The following is a 17,114-nucleotide window of genomic DNA, read 5'->3' on the forward strand; positions in this document are numbered from 1 at the left end:
TTCATTCCATGAATGATCTGCTCAGAACCCCATCATCGACTCTAATAATGTCACTCACAGCCACATTCTGGCTGCTTGGTTTCCATTAATAGCCATCCTACGTGACATTGTCAACATTCACTGCTCAAACAATAGGGCCATTGAAGCATGACTGCTTCGCAATTGGGTCATTTAATCAATTTATACAATTGAACCTATTTAACACATTGATATGCAGTTACCCAATAATGTGTGTGGCCTTTTATCCCCTTAAGTGAAGGAAAGTCCAAGGGAGCTTTTCAGATCTTCTGCCATTATTTATCATGTGACATTTAGCTGGGCCCCGATGGTGGCAGCCCTCCACTTTAATTAAAGGTTCAACCTCTTCAGTGGGTGAAAAATTGGCTGGTTGCGCTTTGGAAAAGCAGTGGAAACATGTCTAGTCTGTGCTCATTGTGGTTTAATGTCGCAGTCATCATTCTGCAGTCACACAATGAGATGGATCGTCCACTGGGCGAAGCAACGATGAGAGCTGCATTTTAGCCGAGTTATGTGCAAAAGATGTTCACACAACATCTGGTGCACAAAGGTTTTATTTCATGTTGAATCAAATGGCTGCGGAAGCATTTTACAGGCCAATGGAACCTTCTGTGAATGCAGTACCATGTGCGACCAAACACATCTCCAACTGGTTCTAATGGATGATGCTTAGAGAATCAGCCTCCCCACCTTTTCAGCGTACGGTGTGTCCAGAAAGTATTCACAGCACTTCACTTTTTCTACATTTTGTTAGGTTACAGCCTTGTTCCAAAATGGATTCAATATTTTTTTTCCTCAAACATCTACACACAATACCCCATAATGACTATGTGAAAAGTGTTTTTTAGATTTTTAGACTCAGACTCCCTTTATTGTCACTCGACCCTTACAGGCAGAATGAAATGCAGTTTCTCCAGGTCTTGGTGTAATTAACTAAGACTAGTGACAATAGAACCTAATCTTAATGTAAACTTTTACAATGTACAATATAAGCACTCCTGTGGCCACAGAATATATATACAAGGCACACGGTCGGCAGCAGCATTACAGCATTAAGAAAAGTGACAATGTGCATGTTAGTGCAATGGTCACAGTTTAGTGGTGGATGTTGAACTGTCCAACAGTCTGACAGCATTGGGTAGAAGCTGTTTTTCACTCTGGACATTTTTGCCCGGATGCTGCGCAGCCTCCATCCAGAGTGAAGGGATGTGAACAGACTGTGATTAGGTTTGGTGTAGTCTCGGAGGATGCAGGTAGCTCTGTCTCTACATCTGGAGATGCAGATGTCCCCAATGGGCGGTAAGCTGCATCCGATGGTCCTCTGTGCAGACTTCACCACCCACTGCAGCGCCTTCTTCTCCACCACCGTGCAGCCACCATACCACACAGGGAGGCAGCAGGACAGGACACGCTCCACTGCACAGCTGTAGAAGGCCCTGAGGACCACGGTGTTCAGTCCAGCCCTTCCCAATTTCCTCAAAAAATAAAGGCGTTGCAAATTTATATAAAAAAGCTAAGAAATCACATGTACATATTGAGCTCAGCTGCCTCCTGTTTCTGCTGATCATCCCTGAGATGTTTCTATAGATTAATTGGAGTCCACCTGGGGTGAATTCAGCTGATTGGACATGATTTGGAAAGACACATACCTGTCTACATATAAGGTCCCACAGTTGACATTCAGAACACAAACCAAGCATGAAGTCAAAGGAATTGTCTGTAGACCTCTGAGACAGGATTGTCTGGAGGCACAAATCTGAGGAAGGATACAGAAACATTTCTGCTGCTTTGAAGGTCCCAGTGAGCACAGTGGCCTACATCATCCATAAATGGAAGAAGTTCAGATCCACCTGGACTTGTCCTAGAGCTGGGCGCCCGTCTAAACTGAGCGATCAGGAGAGAAAGACCTTAGTCATGGAGGTGTCCAAGAACCTGATGGTCACTTTGTCAGAGCTCCAGCATTCCTCTGTAAAGAGAGTAGAACCTTCCAGAAGGACAACCATCTCTTCAGCAATCCACCAATCAGGCCTGTGTGGTAGAGTGGCCAGACGGAAGCCACTCCTTAGTAACAAAATAGAAATAGAAACAAAAGAAAATAGAAACAAAATTCTCTGGTCTGATGAGACAAAAATTCAACTCTTTGGCATCATGTTTGGAGGAAACCAGGCACCATCCCTACAGTGAAGCATGGTGGTGGCAGCATCATGCTCTGGGAATGTTTTTCAGCATCAGGAACTGGGAGACTAGTCAGGATTGAGTGAAAGATGAATGCAGCAATGTACAGAGACATCCTGGGTGAAAACCTGCTCCAGAGCGCTCTTGACCTCAGACTGGGGTGACGGTTCATCTTTCAGCAGGACAGTGACCCTAAGCACACAGCCAAGATATCAAAGGAGTGGCTTCAGGACAACTCTGTGAATATCCTTGAGTGGCCCAGCCAGAGACCAGACCTGAATCTGATTGAACATCTCTGGAGAGATCTGAAGATGTCTGTGCACCGACGCTCCCCATCCAACCTGATGGAGCTTGAGAGGTGCTGCAAAGAGGAATGGACCAAACTGTCCAAAGATAGGTGCACCAAGCTTGTGACATCATATTGAAGAAGACTTGAGGCTGGAATTGCTGCCAAAGGTGCATCAACAAAGTATTGAACAAAGGCTGTGAATAATTATGGACACGTGATTTGTTAGGGGGTTTGTTTGTGTGTGTGTGTGTGTGTGTTTTAAATTTGACACTGTAGGGCATGCTTCTTCAATATGCTTCTTTCTCAGTTTCCATCGCACCCATCTTGGCACTACCTGAAGGTTATTTTAAAAAGTGTATTTGGCTTGTCCAATCACATCCCAACTGCTCCCCCCGTTTGGTGATGGGGCACTAGGGAGAAATTGCCACCTAAATGAATCAACTCAAAAACAAGAATTCCCTCTAAAAAGTGCTGTGTGGCTATAGTAACGTATTTGAATAAAAAACATTAAACATCCATTGTTTTGATGGAATAAGAACAATACTTTGCCATTCTAATGACTGTATATACTTGAGGTACAACGAGGCTCAGAAATAAAAAATCACTTCATGCACACTTATGAAGTAACATGTAGTTGATGCATTTTATCTCTAATTGTCATAAAAACTGTAAAAAATAGGTATAATAATTGTATTTAGTATGGTAAATTTACAGCGTGTAACTGCTGCAGAAGATCATGTTCATGTACACTCCAGCATGTGCAAAAATGGTGAGCATTTAATGTAATAAAATATATTGTACAATTCATGATTATAATCCTCTGCAACAGTTTGAGGTTGCAAATACTACCAGTGATAAAAACTCTGCTAATGTGCATTAAATTATTAAAAAAACTTCATTACTCATGCTGTACATTTCATTCCCCATACTTCTTCACTTGTTTTGTCTGTGAGTACGCTATAGGGCTCACTGGAGGAACTCATCAAGTCCATAGTGTTGATGTGTGCTAACCAGGGTCTTAACAACAACTTTGAACTCACCTTCAGAATTGTTCATCTTTAAAGGGGTCTTCTTCACTTTTATCATCGCTAATTTCCTCTGGTGCCTCTTCTGGAGCTTCAGTGTTGACACAGTTCTTGCATTCGCACAGCTCAATACACATTAAACCCAAGGATACACAGCAATTGTCACCAGCTTGAGGAGCTTTGCACTTAGATTTCTTGTATTTGCAGCACGATAGTTCAAGGATGATATCTTGTGCTGATTTCATGTCCATCCAGTCTCTCCCAAGCATGTCATCTACAAACTTCCAACCAACCATTGCCAACTGGTGATGGGATGTCTGGATGATTTTCAAAGCTGCGTTTGTGGATAGCTGCCTGGTAATTGGAACGCCTGATGTGCTTAAGTAGAGCATCTCTGTTAGGTGACATTGCACATTCTTGTCTCGTAGCCATTGAAAACAGTGCATACCATACATCATTCACTTGGCTGTACTGTCGCTGACTGCATAGGTAACAGACAAATTCTTCAAGCCCATAACCATATCTTCCTCTATTGCGAAAGAGTTTCCAGGCATCTGGAATGGGGCACAAAATTGTGGGTGTTTCATGAACAGTTTGAAGGCTGTCATCCTTCCTTTTCCATAGAAGTCCCTGACCGCTTTGCAACCAGTGAAACAGTGCAGACCCCCTTTGTGACATCCTCTCCAAAGTGCTGATGGACAGCTTGTAGGTGGATTTTACACTTCTTCTTTCCTTTTCCTATGTGGAAGTACAGTTGTGAATGTCCAAGTTCACTTGCTAAAGCAACTTCAATAACAAAGACATCTGTATCATGACACTTGATGATGGAAACCTGCACTTAACAGGCTGATGTGTTGTGAAAGTGTAGGAACACGGACCCACAACAGGGGGCGTAAAAGAATGGGCAATGGATAAGCCAAACAGTAACAATTTAATGTTGTAAATTGTGCACAACGGAATACAGACAACAAGTTTGGAACTACAGTCAATTACATGTTGGGTGATGTGTGGGCAGGCTTGAGGATAGGAGACACCCGTCCAGAACCGAGCCGGATCCCACACGGCCCTCACCGCCAACGGATCTGAAGAACACCGGAGCCGCCAAGTCCTGAGTCCCCAGGTGGTCACCGTCTCTAGCTGTCAGACCTGGCACTGCTGGCAGAGAACAGAAACAGCACAGGTGAGTGTGAGTACGCACACTCGGTAATCCCACAGTCTGTGTTCTTTTGGGAGGGAGCACCTCCACCTCCAGTCACACACTCGTGCAGCTCCTGTCTAACCACTTATCTGGTTGGGGTGTGAAGCGAAGCCGTCGCTGATCACACCAAACGCCAATCCCACAGATAAGGCAACACCACAGGAAAACGGCTGCAAAGAAGTTCAGACTATTAGTCAGCGTTAAGTGTAGCAGAGAAATGACCTCCAAGGTACCTGATTTCTCGGCGGGGAGGTGGAGTTGCAGTCCGGCCTTTAAGGTGGTGGTGATGTGGATGAGTGACAGCTGGTGCTGATGACGAGTAACAGCTGTCACTCCCGGTTGCTATGACGCCCTCTTGCTTGAAGCCCGCACTTCAAGCAGGGCGCCATCTGGTGGTGGTGGGCCAGCAGTACCTCCTCTTCAGTGGCCCACACAACATGATGAACTTTGCATGCAAGAACACTCATGTATCTGTCTCTTCCCGACTGAACTCCAGCTCCTTCACTTCTTCTACTTTTATAGTATCATCTGTGAGAATGATGGTATGACACATAACTTCACGAGTTATGTCGCCTGTAATCGCCACAAAGAGGATGGCGACACTTTCCGAGCTAGGTTAACAAGTTTTTTTTGTGATGTTTGTTGCATGCTGTCCCATATTTGCAGGCACTGGCTTTGGTTTTAGGCCTTGAAGCAGTGCCATACCATCAACAATCCAAACTCTTTCCTTTGGCAGATCTGCAACAGGTGAAACATATGGGGCATCCTCCAGGCACTGGAGCATCTTGGCCTTATTAGTTTTCCACAACCACTGTGTACTGCAAGGACAGGTGAATAGGCACTGAGGCAATATGGGAACATGTTCTTCACATCAGAGTTACAGACTATACTGATAATAACCAGTCTTGCAAGCAGTTCCCGATCACTTCCTTGTACAACTTCTTTGCCTCTCGAGCTTGACTTTGCTGATATCTGCAAAAGTCTTCAGCTTAATCTTCTTCAAAGTTTTGTTGAGATCTGTTTCACCTGCTTGAAGATGCTTTTTAGCAAAGTCCACAAAAGCTCCATTTCCTTTCTCCTTTGCTTCAAGTTGGTTAGACTTCACATTAGATGATGCAGCTGCTCCTGACGACAAATGCATATTCATTGTCATTCGACTCTTGGTCCTTCTCAAAGAGATTTTCCATGCTGCAGATGGTGCTCATGATGTTGTTGATGTCAGCATCATCTCTCATCATGCCGCTCTTAGGGAGGTCTGCTCTGGTTGCAGTTTGGTAGTTTTTCACTGCCATACTTTTGCAATCTCTGGTGATTCTTCCTCTTTCATGAAGCCCATGAATCCATCTGTTTCTTGCCCCTGGATCTGTTGAAAACCATTTCAAACCAGCTCTTGTCTTGGAGTCCGGTTTCACAGTCTGTTCAATGGTCATGTTTAGGTTAAGGTTTAGGTTAAGTTTTGATATGACACGTTTATTCGTGCCTGGTAATTACCTCCGCCAAGGAGGTTATGTTTTTGGTCGCGTTTGTTTGTTTGTTTGTCTGTCTGTCTGTCAGCAGGATAACTCAAAAGGTTTGAATGGATTTTGATGAAATTTTGTGGAGTGGTTGGAAATGACAAGAGGAACAAGTGATTAAATTTTAGTGGTGATCCAGATCACGATCCGGATCCCGATGCTCATGTGTTAGCATGTCTATGGCATTTTCAGTTTTAAAAGTTAGCATTAAGCAGTTGCAGATGTCATCACGTTCGGGTGCATTTGTTTTTAAATTGTAATATTTCTTAAATTTATTGTTGTTTATATATTAATAATTGAATGATTATTATATACAATTTTAGAGAAAGAGACAAAAAATTTTTTTTTGTCTGTCTGTTTGTCAGCAGGATAACTCAAAAACTTTTGAATGGATTTTGATGAAATTTTGTGGAGTCGTTGGAAATGACAAGAGGAACAGCTGTCATCATATTTGGGTGCATTTGTTTTCAAATTGTAATATTTCTTAAATGTATTTTTGTTTATATATTAATAATCTAATGATTATTATATACAATTTTAAAGAAAGAGATTAGCATCAGGATCACGATCCAGATCCTGAGCATGTCTATGGCATTTTCAATGTTAAAAGTTAGCATTAAGCAGTTGCAGCTGTCATCATGTTCGGGTACATTTGTTTTCAAATTGTAATAATTCTTAAATATATTTTTTATATATTAATAATCTAATGTAGGGGTGGTGGCCAAGTGGTTAGTGCACTTGGTTTCAGTGCAGAAGGTTCCCGGTTCAAATCCCACCCTTGCCACATTTCTCCATGTAATGTGGAGTTGCATCAGGAAGGGCATCCGGTGTAAAATTTGTGCCAATTCAACATGCAGATCCACCTTGGATTTACTGTGGCGACCCCGAGTACAAAACAAGAGAGCAGCCGAAGGGACTTACTATATTAATAATCTAATGATTATTATATACAATTTTAGAGAAAGAGATTAGCATCAGGATCACGATCCGGATCCTGATGCTAACGCGTTAGCATGTCTATGGCATTTTCAATGTTAAAAGTTAGCATTAAGCAGTTGTAGCTGTCATCACGTTCGGGTGCATTTGTTTTCAAATTGTAATATTTCTTAAATTTATTTTTGTTTATATATTAATAATCTAATGATTATTATATACAATTTTAGAGAAAGAGAAAAAATAAATTATTTGTCTGTCTGTTTGTCAGCAGCAAAACAAAGTCAATGGTCACACATTAATACAGTCTGATGAACAAATGATTAAATTTTAGTGGTGATCTGGATCACGATGTGGATCCAGGAATTTTTTAAAGGATTCTTCACCATTGCAGGATAGGGGGAATTTTGATTATTTTTATGTAATACCTGTTACAGTGGTTTAGTATTTTTTATATATTTACCTCTGCCAAGGAGGTTATGTTTTCGGTCACGTTTGTTTGTATATCTGTCTGTTTGTCAGCAGGATAACTCAAAAAGTTTTGAACGGATTTTGATGAAATTTTGAGTGGTTGGAAATGACAAGAGGAACAAGTGATTAAATTTTAGTGGTGATCCGGATCACGATCCGGATCCAGGAATTTTTTAAACGATTCTTCACCATTGCGGGATAGGGGGAATTTTGACATTCTAGTTTCTAACTCCACAAAAACAAGGCAGAAAAGCTTGAAAAAATTAGGGTGTAACATAGTCAAATGTTCTATCAAACAACAAAGTTTGGTGATGATTGGATCCGGATTCCGGATCTGGTGATCCAGAATATGCAAAAATATAGGGAAAATAGAAAATGTGTCAGTGTGAGGTGACAAGTGAAGCAAGAGATGCACAACTAACACCAAATTGTACCTGAATCTGTACTGATTCAGTAAGGTGTCATCAGATTTGATGTAGCTTCAAATGTTATGGAGCTAGATCCAGAAGAAAACTGCCATTACCGAAAAATTGTTTTTATACAATAACTTTTCAACTAATAAAGACATAAAAGTGATTCCAAGTTCTATTGGTATGTTTTCATGCTCAAAGATGTCAAATATACAGGAAAGAAAGGTGTATGTATCATAGTTTTGGTTGTAACATTGAACTGTTGAATAGATCACTGTGCCAAGGAGGGAATCTCTTTAGGGTCAGTGACTTGGCGGAGGTTTGCACTCTCTGAGTGCTTCTAGTCTTCATATATGTTCCATATACTTTTGTATATTCCTAGCTATTCTTGCTTTATATTTTTTCCTAGCTATTAATAATTTTCTATACTTTTCTGATATTACGATAACTACGTATAATAATAGTCCTATAATATAATATATTTTTACCCTGTCCCTCATACATAAGTTACTACATATGATAGCTACCTTTAATATAGGGCGGTCACTAGCCCTTAACACCAAGGTGATGGACTCTTACCCTAGTCCCTTAAATAAGGGTTTAAATATCATGTTGGCTACGTACAAGTGGGGGCGGTCACTAGCCCGGCAAACCAAGGTGATGGACTCATACCCTAGTCCCTTAAAGAAGGGTATACCTCTTATTTCCAACTCGTCCTGTACTTATGACGTTACATCCCCAAACCCTACCTTGGTAGGAAGGGATGTGACCGATGCTATACAGGACACCAGAGTTGGTACATGTGGTAATAGTAAATGTAAAACTTGCAAATACATAGTAGAAGGAAATAACTTCAGGAGTAACACCACAGGTAGACAATACAAGGTTAGCTCACATGAAACAAAAATGACATGCAACACAAAAAATATAATTTACTTGATTAGCTGCAAAAAATGTGGTATCCAATACGTAGGAGAAACTAGCCAAACCCTTAGGAGCAGAATAAACAACCATAGACAGAGGCTTAATAAAATGTGTAATTTATTTTTATACCAACACTTTTGCTCATATGGTCATAATGTAGATGACATAGAGGTTATGCCTATAGAGGAAGTACGTATGTTTGGAAGAGAGTGAATGCTTTAGTTTAGCCTCTGAACGATTACAAAGGGAGGAATACTGGTACAAAGAACTAGCCACAATTTATCCGTATGGGCTTAATGACAATTCAAAAACCAAAAACCATTACCGAGGTCAAAAACCTTGGTAATGTTTCTAAAAAAGATATGGAAAATATTGTCATACGGACATTTTTTAATAAAAAACAACATAAGTTCAAAAAATGATCAGGTAAGCACAATAGACAACATGCAACTACAAAGATAGATTTAGAACTTTTCGGTTCTACAACGAAAACTTGGCATCCTAACAGCTTTAGCTAATATTATACTTTCAGAACAAAGATTACCTAACTACAACCCCTGGCAATAATTATGGAATCACCGGCCTCGGAGGATGTTCATTCAGTTGTTTAATTTTGTAGAAAAAAAGCAGATCACAGACATGACACAAAACTAAAGTCATTTCAAATGGCAACTTTCTGGCTTTAAGAAACACTATAAGAAATCAGGAAAAAAAAATTGTGGCAGTCAGTAATGGTTACTTTTTTAGACCAAGCAGAGGGGAAAAAATATGGAATCACTCAATTCTGAGGAATAAATTATGGAATCACCCTGTAAATTTTCATCCCCAAAACTAACACCTGCATCAAATCAGATCTGCTCATTAGTCTGCATCTAAAAAGGAGTGATCACACCTTGGAGAGCTGCTGCACCAAGTGGACTGACATGAATCATGGCTCCAACACGAGAGATGTCAATTGAAACAAAGGAGAGGATTATCAAACTCTTAAAAGATGGTAAATCATCACGCAATGTTGCAAAAGATGTTGGTTGTTCACAGTCAGCTGTGTCTAAACTCTGGACCAAATACAAAAAACATGGGAAGGCTGTTAAAGGCAAACATACTGGTAGACCAAGGAAGACATCAAAGCGTCAAGACAGAAAACTTAAAGCAATATGTCTCAAAAATCGAAAATGCACAACAAAACAAATGAGGAACAAATGGGAGGAAACTGGAGTCAACATCTGTGACCGAACTGTAAGAAACCACCTAAAGGAAATGGGATTTACAGAAAAGCTAAATGAAAGCCATCATTAACACCTAAATAAAAAAAAAAACAAGGTTACAATGGGCTAAGGAAAAGCAATTGTGGACTGTGGATGACTGGATGAAAGTCATATTCAGTGATGAATCTCGAATCTGCATTGGGCAAGGTGATGATGCTGGAACTTTTGTTTGGTGCCGTTCCAATGAGATTTATAAAGATGACTGCCTGAAGAGAACATGTAAATTTCCACAGTCATTGATGATATGGGGCTGCATGTCAGGTAAAGGCACTGGGGAGATGGCTGTCATTACATCATCAATAAATGCACAAGTTTACGTTGATATTTTGGACACTTTTCTTATCCCATCAATTGAAAGGATGTTTGGGGATGATGAAATCATTTTTCAAGATGATAATGCATCTTGCCATAGAGCAAAAACTGTCAAAACATTCCTTGCAAAAAGACACATAGGGTCAATGTCATGGCCTGCAAATAGTCCGGATCTTAATCCAATTGAAAATCTTTGGTGGAAGTTGAAGAAAATGGTCCATGACAAGGCTCCAACCTGCAAAGATGATCTGGCAACAGCAATCAGAGAAAGTTGGAGCCAGATTGATGAAGAGTACTGTTTGTCACTCATTAAGTCCATGCCTCAGAGACTGCAAGCTGTTATAAAAGCCAGAGGTGGTGCAACAAAATACTAGTGATGTGTTGGAGCGTTCTTTGTTTTTCATGATTCCATAATTTTTTTCCTCAGAATTGAGTGATTCCATATTTGTTTCCCTCTGCTTGCTATAAAAAAGTAACCGTTACTGACTGCCACAATTTTTTTCCCTGATTTCTTATAGTGTTTCTTAAAGCCAGAAAGTTGCCATTTGAAATGACTTTAGTTTTGTCTCATGTCTGTGATCTGCTTTTTTTCTACAAAATTAAACAACTGAATGAACATCCTCCGAGGCCGGTGATTCCATAATTTTTGCCAGGGGTTGTATATTCCACTTGTCATAAAAGATTTAGCTAACTTTAGGTTAGGTTTACAAAAAGTGGAAAAAAAACTACAATAACCAAAGATGATAATAAATCTTTCATGAAAATTCCTTTTCACAACAAAGGCATTGAAATGATCAAACTATCACAGATTCTACATAGCATAGCAAACCAATCCAAAAAACTATACAAAATTTCATCAATGATAACCCCCCCCAATCTGTTATTGGCTATTCATATACTAAATCTATAGCTGGTAAAGTTTTTAATTTCAAACAAAGCATAAAAAATTTACACTTTCAATTAGATACTACAAACCTTAGTTGTGATTGTGACTCGTCTATTTTCAAATATGAGCCAACAGGACATATAATAACTGGTAATCTCAGAATAATTGAGAACAGGAAGCTTAGAAAATTACTTAGTAAAGGACCATCATTTAGAGAACAAAATAATATTAATTGGGACACAAACCTCATAATAGTTAAAAGCCATTAAGGATTACAAAAAACTCTGGGCTAAAAAAGAAAAAGTAGATACTAGAACATTGGATGAATGGGAAGATCGAGTATTAGAAACAGTTCAAATTAAGGGCCCTGTCCCACTGGCGTTTAGGAGAATTTGCGGATGGAATGCGCACAAAAGTGGCCCACATCTGCCAAACAACCACAATAACTGTGTAACATTCCTGTATGAGTCGGCCGCCATCCGAACACGTCCGTGATCATCCGCAGAGGCACGCATGTCCGCAGCCAGGATTTTTGAGCTGTTCAGAAATCCTGCAGCGGATGAGATCCGCATCACTGCCTGAACACATACTGAAGACATACGCAGGACATACACAACCAACGCACCAAATGGTATGTCGTGCATGCAGACAGAGTGGGCACGGATGAAGCGAGTGCATCACGGCCGCTGTGCCCCTCATGGGGGCGCCTCCGCGGTCGCCTTTGCTTCTGTTCCCTGTTATATCCGCTTTTCCTCCTCATGTATTCGCTGATCCACCCCGGGACATTTGTCATTTCCACCCACCTTTGTTGCAGGTCGCTTTTGTCTCCTCATTTCATGCGCAAATCCTCCTAAACGCCAGTGGGACAGGGCCCTAAGATAGATAGACTTAGGAAAAAAGCAAAATCCATATACAAAACATGTACTGTCAGACAAGGTTTGCCTAGAATACCTAAATAACTTTCAAAGACGTTTTGTTTTAGTACCAGCAGATAAAGCCAGCAACAATATCCTAATAGTTTGTAAAAAATATTACTTAGATGTAGTTTTAAAGGAAATCAACACTAGTGATGGGACTAACCCACAAACATATACATCTTATAATAGTCACACAGAAGATATTGTTACAAAACAACAAGAAATTATGACTAAATATAACATTAAAATTATTACCGATATGAAACAATTACCATCCTTCTACTGGCTTCCCACAATGCCTAAAAAACAATAGGTAGTAGATTTATAGCATCCTCTAATGCATGTAATACTAAACCATTATCCCAACTACTAACCTCTAGCCTTAAATTAGTTACAAAACATTTCAAACAATACTGCGAAGGCATAGCTCGTAACACTGGAGTTAATTGCTTTTGGATTATCGATAATGTTACAGAGGTCTTAAATAAACTAAAAAAAATTAAACAAAACTAAAGTAGTTACACATTTTGATAGTTTTGATTTTTCCACCCTGTATACTAACATCCGACATGACCAACTTATATATAGTATCAGTGAACTAGTCAGGGAAGCTTTTAGAATTAGAGGTTCTAAATGTATCGTTATTACAAATGATAGCACAACATATTGGTCTAACACTACATCAACACGGTATCATAATATAACTGAGGAAAATATGATTGAGCATATAGAATTCCTTGTAGACAATTTCTATATAGAGGTTGGCAACAGAATTTTCAAACAAACAATAGGGATACCTATGGGAACAGATTGTGCTCCACTTTTAGCTAACCTTTTCCTTTTTTATTATGAATACAAATTTATGAAAGATAAATTTAAAAATAATAGCAAGTCAGCAAAAACCTTTAATAATACCTTCCGTTACATTGATGACCTACTTACTTTAAATAACTCTAATTTTGAGAATTAAATTTAAAAGGGTCCATCAGAATTAGAACTAAAAAAGACTACAGAAAACAATAAAAAAAACTCTCATACTTAGACATAGAGTTGAACATTATAGATAAACAGTTTAGAACAGCCGTTTTTGACAAACGGGATGATTTTAACTTTCATATTGTAAAATTTCCTTGTATTAGTAGTAACATACCGAGTAAACCTACATACAATGTTTACACCTCTCAATTAGTCAGAATTGGTCGCATCTGTGATAATTACCAAAGTTTTTTTTTCCACTAGATACCATAAACGTACTAGTAGATTAGTTAAACAAGGGTTTCTGTATAACAAATTGGTTCTTCAGTTCAAAAGATTTTCTAATAGACATCAAGAAATAATATCTAAGTTTGGGGTTCCCATTAAAAACACGAAGAAGATGGAATTTCTTCTACCTAGATTAGCTAACCATAACCTAACAAATAGGGTAAACCTTAGATAAAACCTATAACATATTATATCTGAGCCTTTTTTTTATACAGTTATACTGCTACAATTATAGCTTAGCCTATTAGCTATTAATTGTCTAATAGGCTGCCTCACCCTCATTCACCTTATATATAACATTAAACTGGCATATATATATATATATATATATATATATATATATATATATATATATATATATATATATATATATATATATATATATATATATATATATATATATATATATATATATATATATGGCAGTTTAATGTTTAACACTTTAAGTGGTTACTGGGATGATCAGCTGTAATTACATGTGTTCCCACACGAGGGCAAAGCTACTGAATACTGTGTTAGAAATATAAGCAGAAGAAGAAGAAATGGCAAGATGTGTCACGCTGACAGCTGCAGGTTTGGTGATTTAAACGGCTACCATTTTTCTCTTTTCTGGAAATATATGTACTTATGTCTCCATATACATTTCTACATGCTTTACTTTTTCTTGTTCCCCCCTTTTTAATGTTATTATAATTAAGTAAATATTGGAGGAGCGGGGTACAATTAGTTATACCTAACAGCTAACGTTAGCTTATCTAGCCGGCCTTAGCAACGTTCATCGTAACTTACAAAATATTGGTTCTTTTGTGTTTGATAACCCACATTAATTCATACTTTTGCCCACATTTATTTTATATGTATTTGTTAATACCATTACTGTAGGTTTAACTATGCTATTATACTTTATTCAATAATTACCGTTTTTGTGGCTTATTCATGGATAATTTAGCTCTTCTACTATAACTACCTTATTTTTACAATTTGCAATTCTATTTTACATGGTGTCAATTTTTTATGATTCATCAGTTTATGTGTTCCTCTAAAGACATCAACATATAGTACCTACGTTCTTAGATTTCCATTTGATAGCATAATGATTATACTTTTTATTTTCCTATAGTATGCTAACAGAGTTACTTTAGATAAATACCAGTACACTTGCACACTCACAGCTTCTCCTTCTACAGCTTAGCCTACTAACTATATTTGATTTCACTACTAGTCTACATACTAATTACCTATACTACAATCTTCTCCTGTGATGTCTTATCCTTCTTATGTCTTATTATTTATTATATTATATAGACCTTTTTCTTGAGCTGCTTGGGTGGGTAGGGAGAGTTCCCATGGGATAAAAAAGCTTTTTAACCTACCATCCCTGGTTCTCAAGACCAGGCACCTAAGTGGCTCTACTCTACTCTTTTCTACTCTCCTATTTTACTCTTCCTTTTTAGATATTTAGATATACCTTTGTATACTAGGATAGTTCCACCTTAGAATTGGAATATAATATATAAGATATGCCTTACTGAATTTTCATGTTGCATGCAACCTTTGCAAAGCCATGAGAGTCTTGACGCTGCACAGAAAAGTTTCCTTCCTCAAATTCAGAGTGAATTTATGGATATGTTTCAGGCAAGATGCACATCTCCAGCCAGTAAACAGGCAGATAACCTGCATAATTTGTTCTATCATTGGCAAACATCCATGGTAGAAGTGTTCTTATTGTGGCAAGATGGAGTTTCTATTTGCCCTCACGGGTAGCTCTTATGAAGAATGTTGGTTGCCACTTCGTGGTAAGAGTTCCAGAAGTTGGATGCGGCATTGTTGTTTCCTTCAGCAATATACTGCTCATAATGTTCTATCATAGACTGGTAAGCGTTACTGTTGAGATGCTGCTGCTGCTGATTGTTTGGAAATGACTGATGGAGATCTTCAACCATGAAACTGTACTTGAGTTGATCATCCTCTGAGACACTCTGAAGAAAGCTTGCCCAACAAAGACGATGTAATGCCTCAGCCTTAGAAGCCTTAGAAGTATATGGCACCATATACTTCTATTATAGCTGTGCCCATTCATCACACCACTAAGTGAACCTGCTGCAACAACACCTGCTTCAACATCTTGCAATCCAGTATCTTGAAATCTCTTCTCAACACAAGCCAAACTTGTCATGGTTGTGTGAATTGCTCCCTGACGAATTACAATCCGAGACATAAAATTCAGTGTTTGCCATCTGATTGCCTGTGCCTTTGCATACATTGCTTTGTCAACAACTCTTACAATTGACTTAAAGTCCAACTGGTCGGCAATATCTATACTGCGATGTAGGATTGTGTTAACTGTACTCAGGTCAGTAGGGCTGGCACTGATGACCAACAAGTACACAACGCTATCCTTATGGAGCTAAATCCAGGCCACAAGTTTTGTAATCTGAAAATAAAAAAGATTGAAAAAATAAATTTTGAAACTGAAAATTCAACGTTTGTTCTTGAATTTTCTAATTATTTAAAAAGTATTATCAAAATAAAAATAAGTGTAAGATGTATATTTTTCACTTTAAATAAATTTTTGATTCAGCTCTGTAATTATTTTGATCAAATAATTTATTTTCATTCATGTTTCTTTTTTTCACCTTCAGATCTTTTTTTCACTTTCAGATCTTATTTTTTCAGTTTCAAACTTTTGGCCCCGTTCTGGTGTGGGAGGGCGTGGCTTCAATTGAGAGGGGCATAGAATTGTGAGTGACAGGAGAGCAATCAGTCCTCACATGCTGTTGCTTTCAGGAAACGTGGGTACTCTGATAGATAATGACAACACTTTCTCTCTACTGTGTTGTCTTGATATCTGTAAATAAAGTGATGCTAAAGGTGTTTATTACAAGTAATTCTAGACCACACAAGACCGTGAACGCAGCGCAGCATCGCCACATAAAAATGAGGCAGGTCACTCATTTTACAGGCCGCAGTGGAGTGTTACGAGCTTTCTAAGTGACACAGAGAGACCAGCCTCAGCAGATATGAATGAAGCTTTAATATGGACAGAACCAAGCACACCACCCATAAATCCAAATCCAAAGCCGCCTGGAAGAGCGCTCCTGCTACTGGCGGTGTGAAGAAGCCTCACCGTTACAGGCCTGGCACTGTGGCACTCCACTGCTACCAGAAATCCACTGAGCTGCTGATCCACAAGCTGCCCTTCCAGCACCCGGTGAGAGAAATTGCTCAGGACTTCAAGACTGACCTCCGCTTTCAAAGCTCTGCTGTGATGCTCTGCAGGAGGCCGGCGAGACTGACCTGGTCGGCAGCTTGTGGATCAGCAGCTCGGTGGATTTCTGGTAGCAGTGGATCTCTCTCACTGCCTCAGTGCCAGGCCTGTAACAGTGGGGCTTCTTCACACCGCCGGTAGCCGGAGCGCTCTTCCGGCTTTGGCTTTGGATTTACAGGCGGTCTGCTTGGTTCTGGTCATATTAAGTTTACGCTGTGAAACTGCCGGCCACTTTGTTACACCGTC

The 17,114-nt window shown here is 39.1% G+C and overlaps 1 protein-coding gene across 1 annotated transcript in view; it reads left to right on the top strand.

The window, feature by feature from the left end:
- rbfox3a (RNA binding fox-1 homolog 3a) overlaps positions 1–17,114 on the top strand; it is a 1,755,711-nt gene that overhangs the window by 222,569 nt on the left and 1,516,028 nt on the right. The gene's annotated exons all lie outside the window — the stretch shown is intronic.

This window comes from Thalassophryne amazonica, chromosome 16 (assembly GCF_902500255.1).
Source record: "Thalassophryne amazonica chromosome 16, fThaAma1.1, whole genome shotgun sequence".
Lineage (NCBI taxonomy): Eukaryota > Metazoa > Chordata > Actinopteri > Batrachoidiformes > Batrachoididae > Thalassophryne > Thalassophryne amazonica.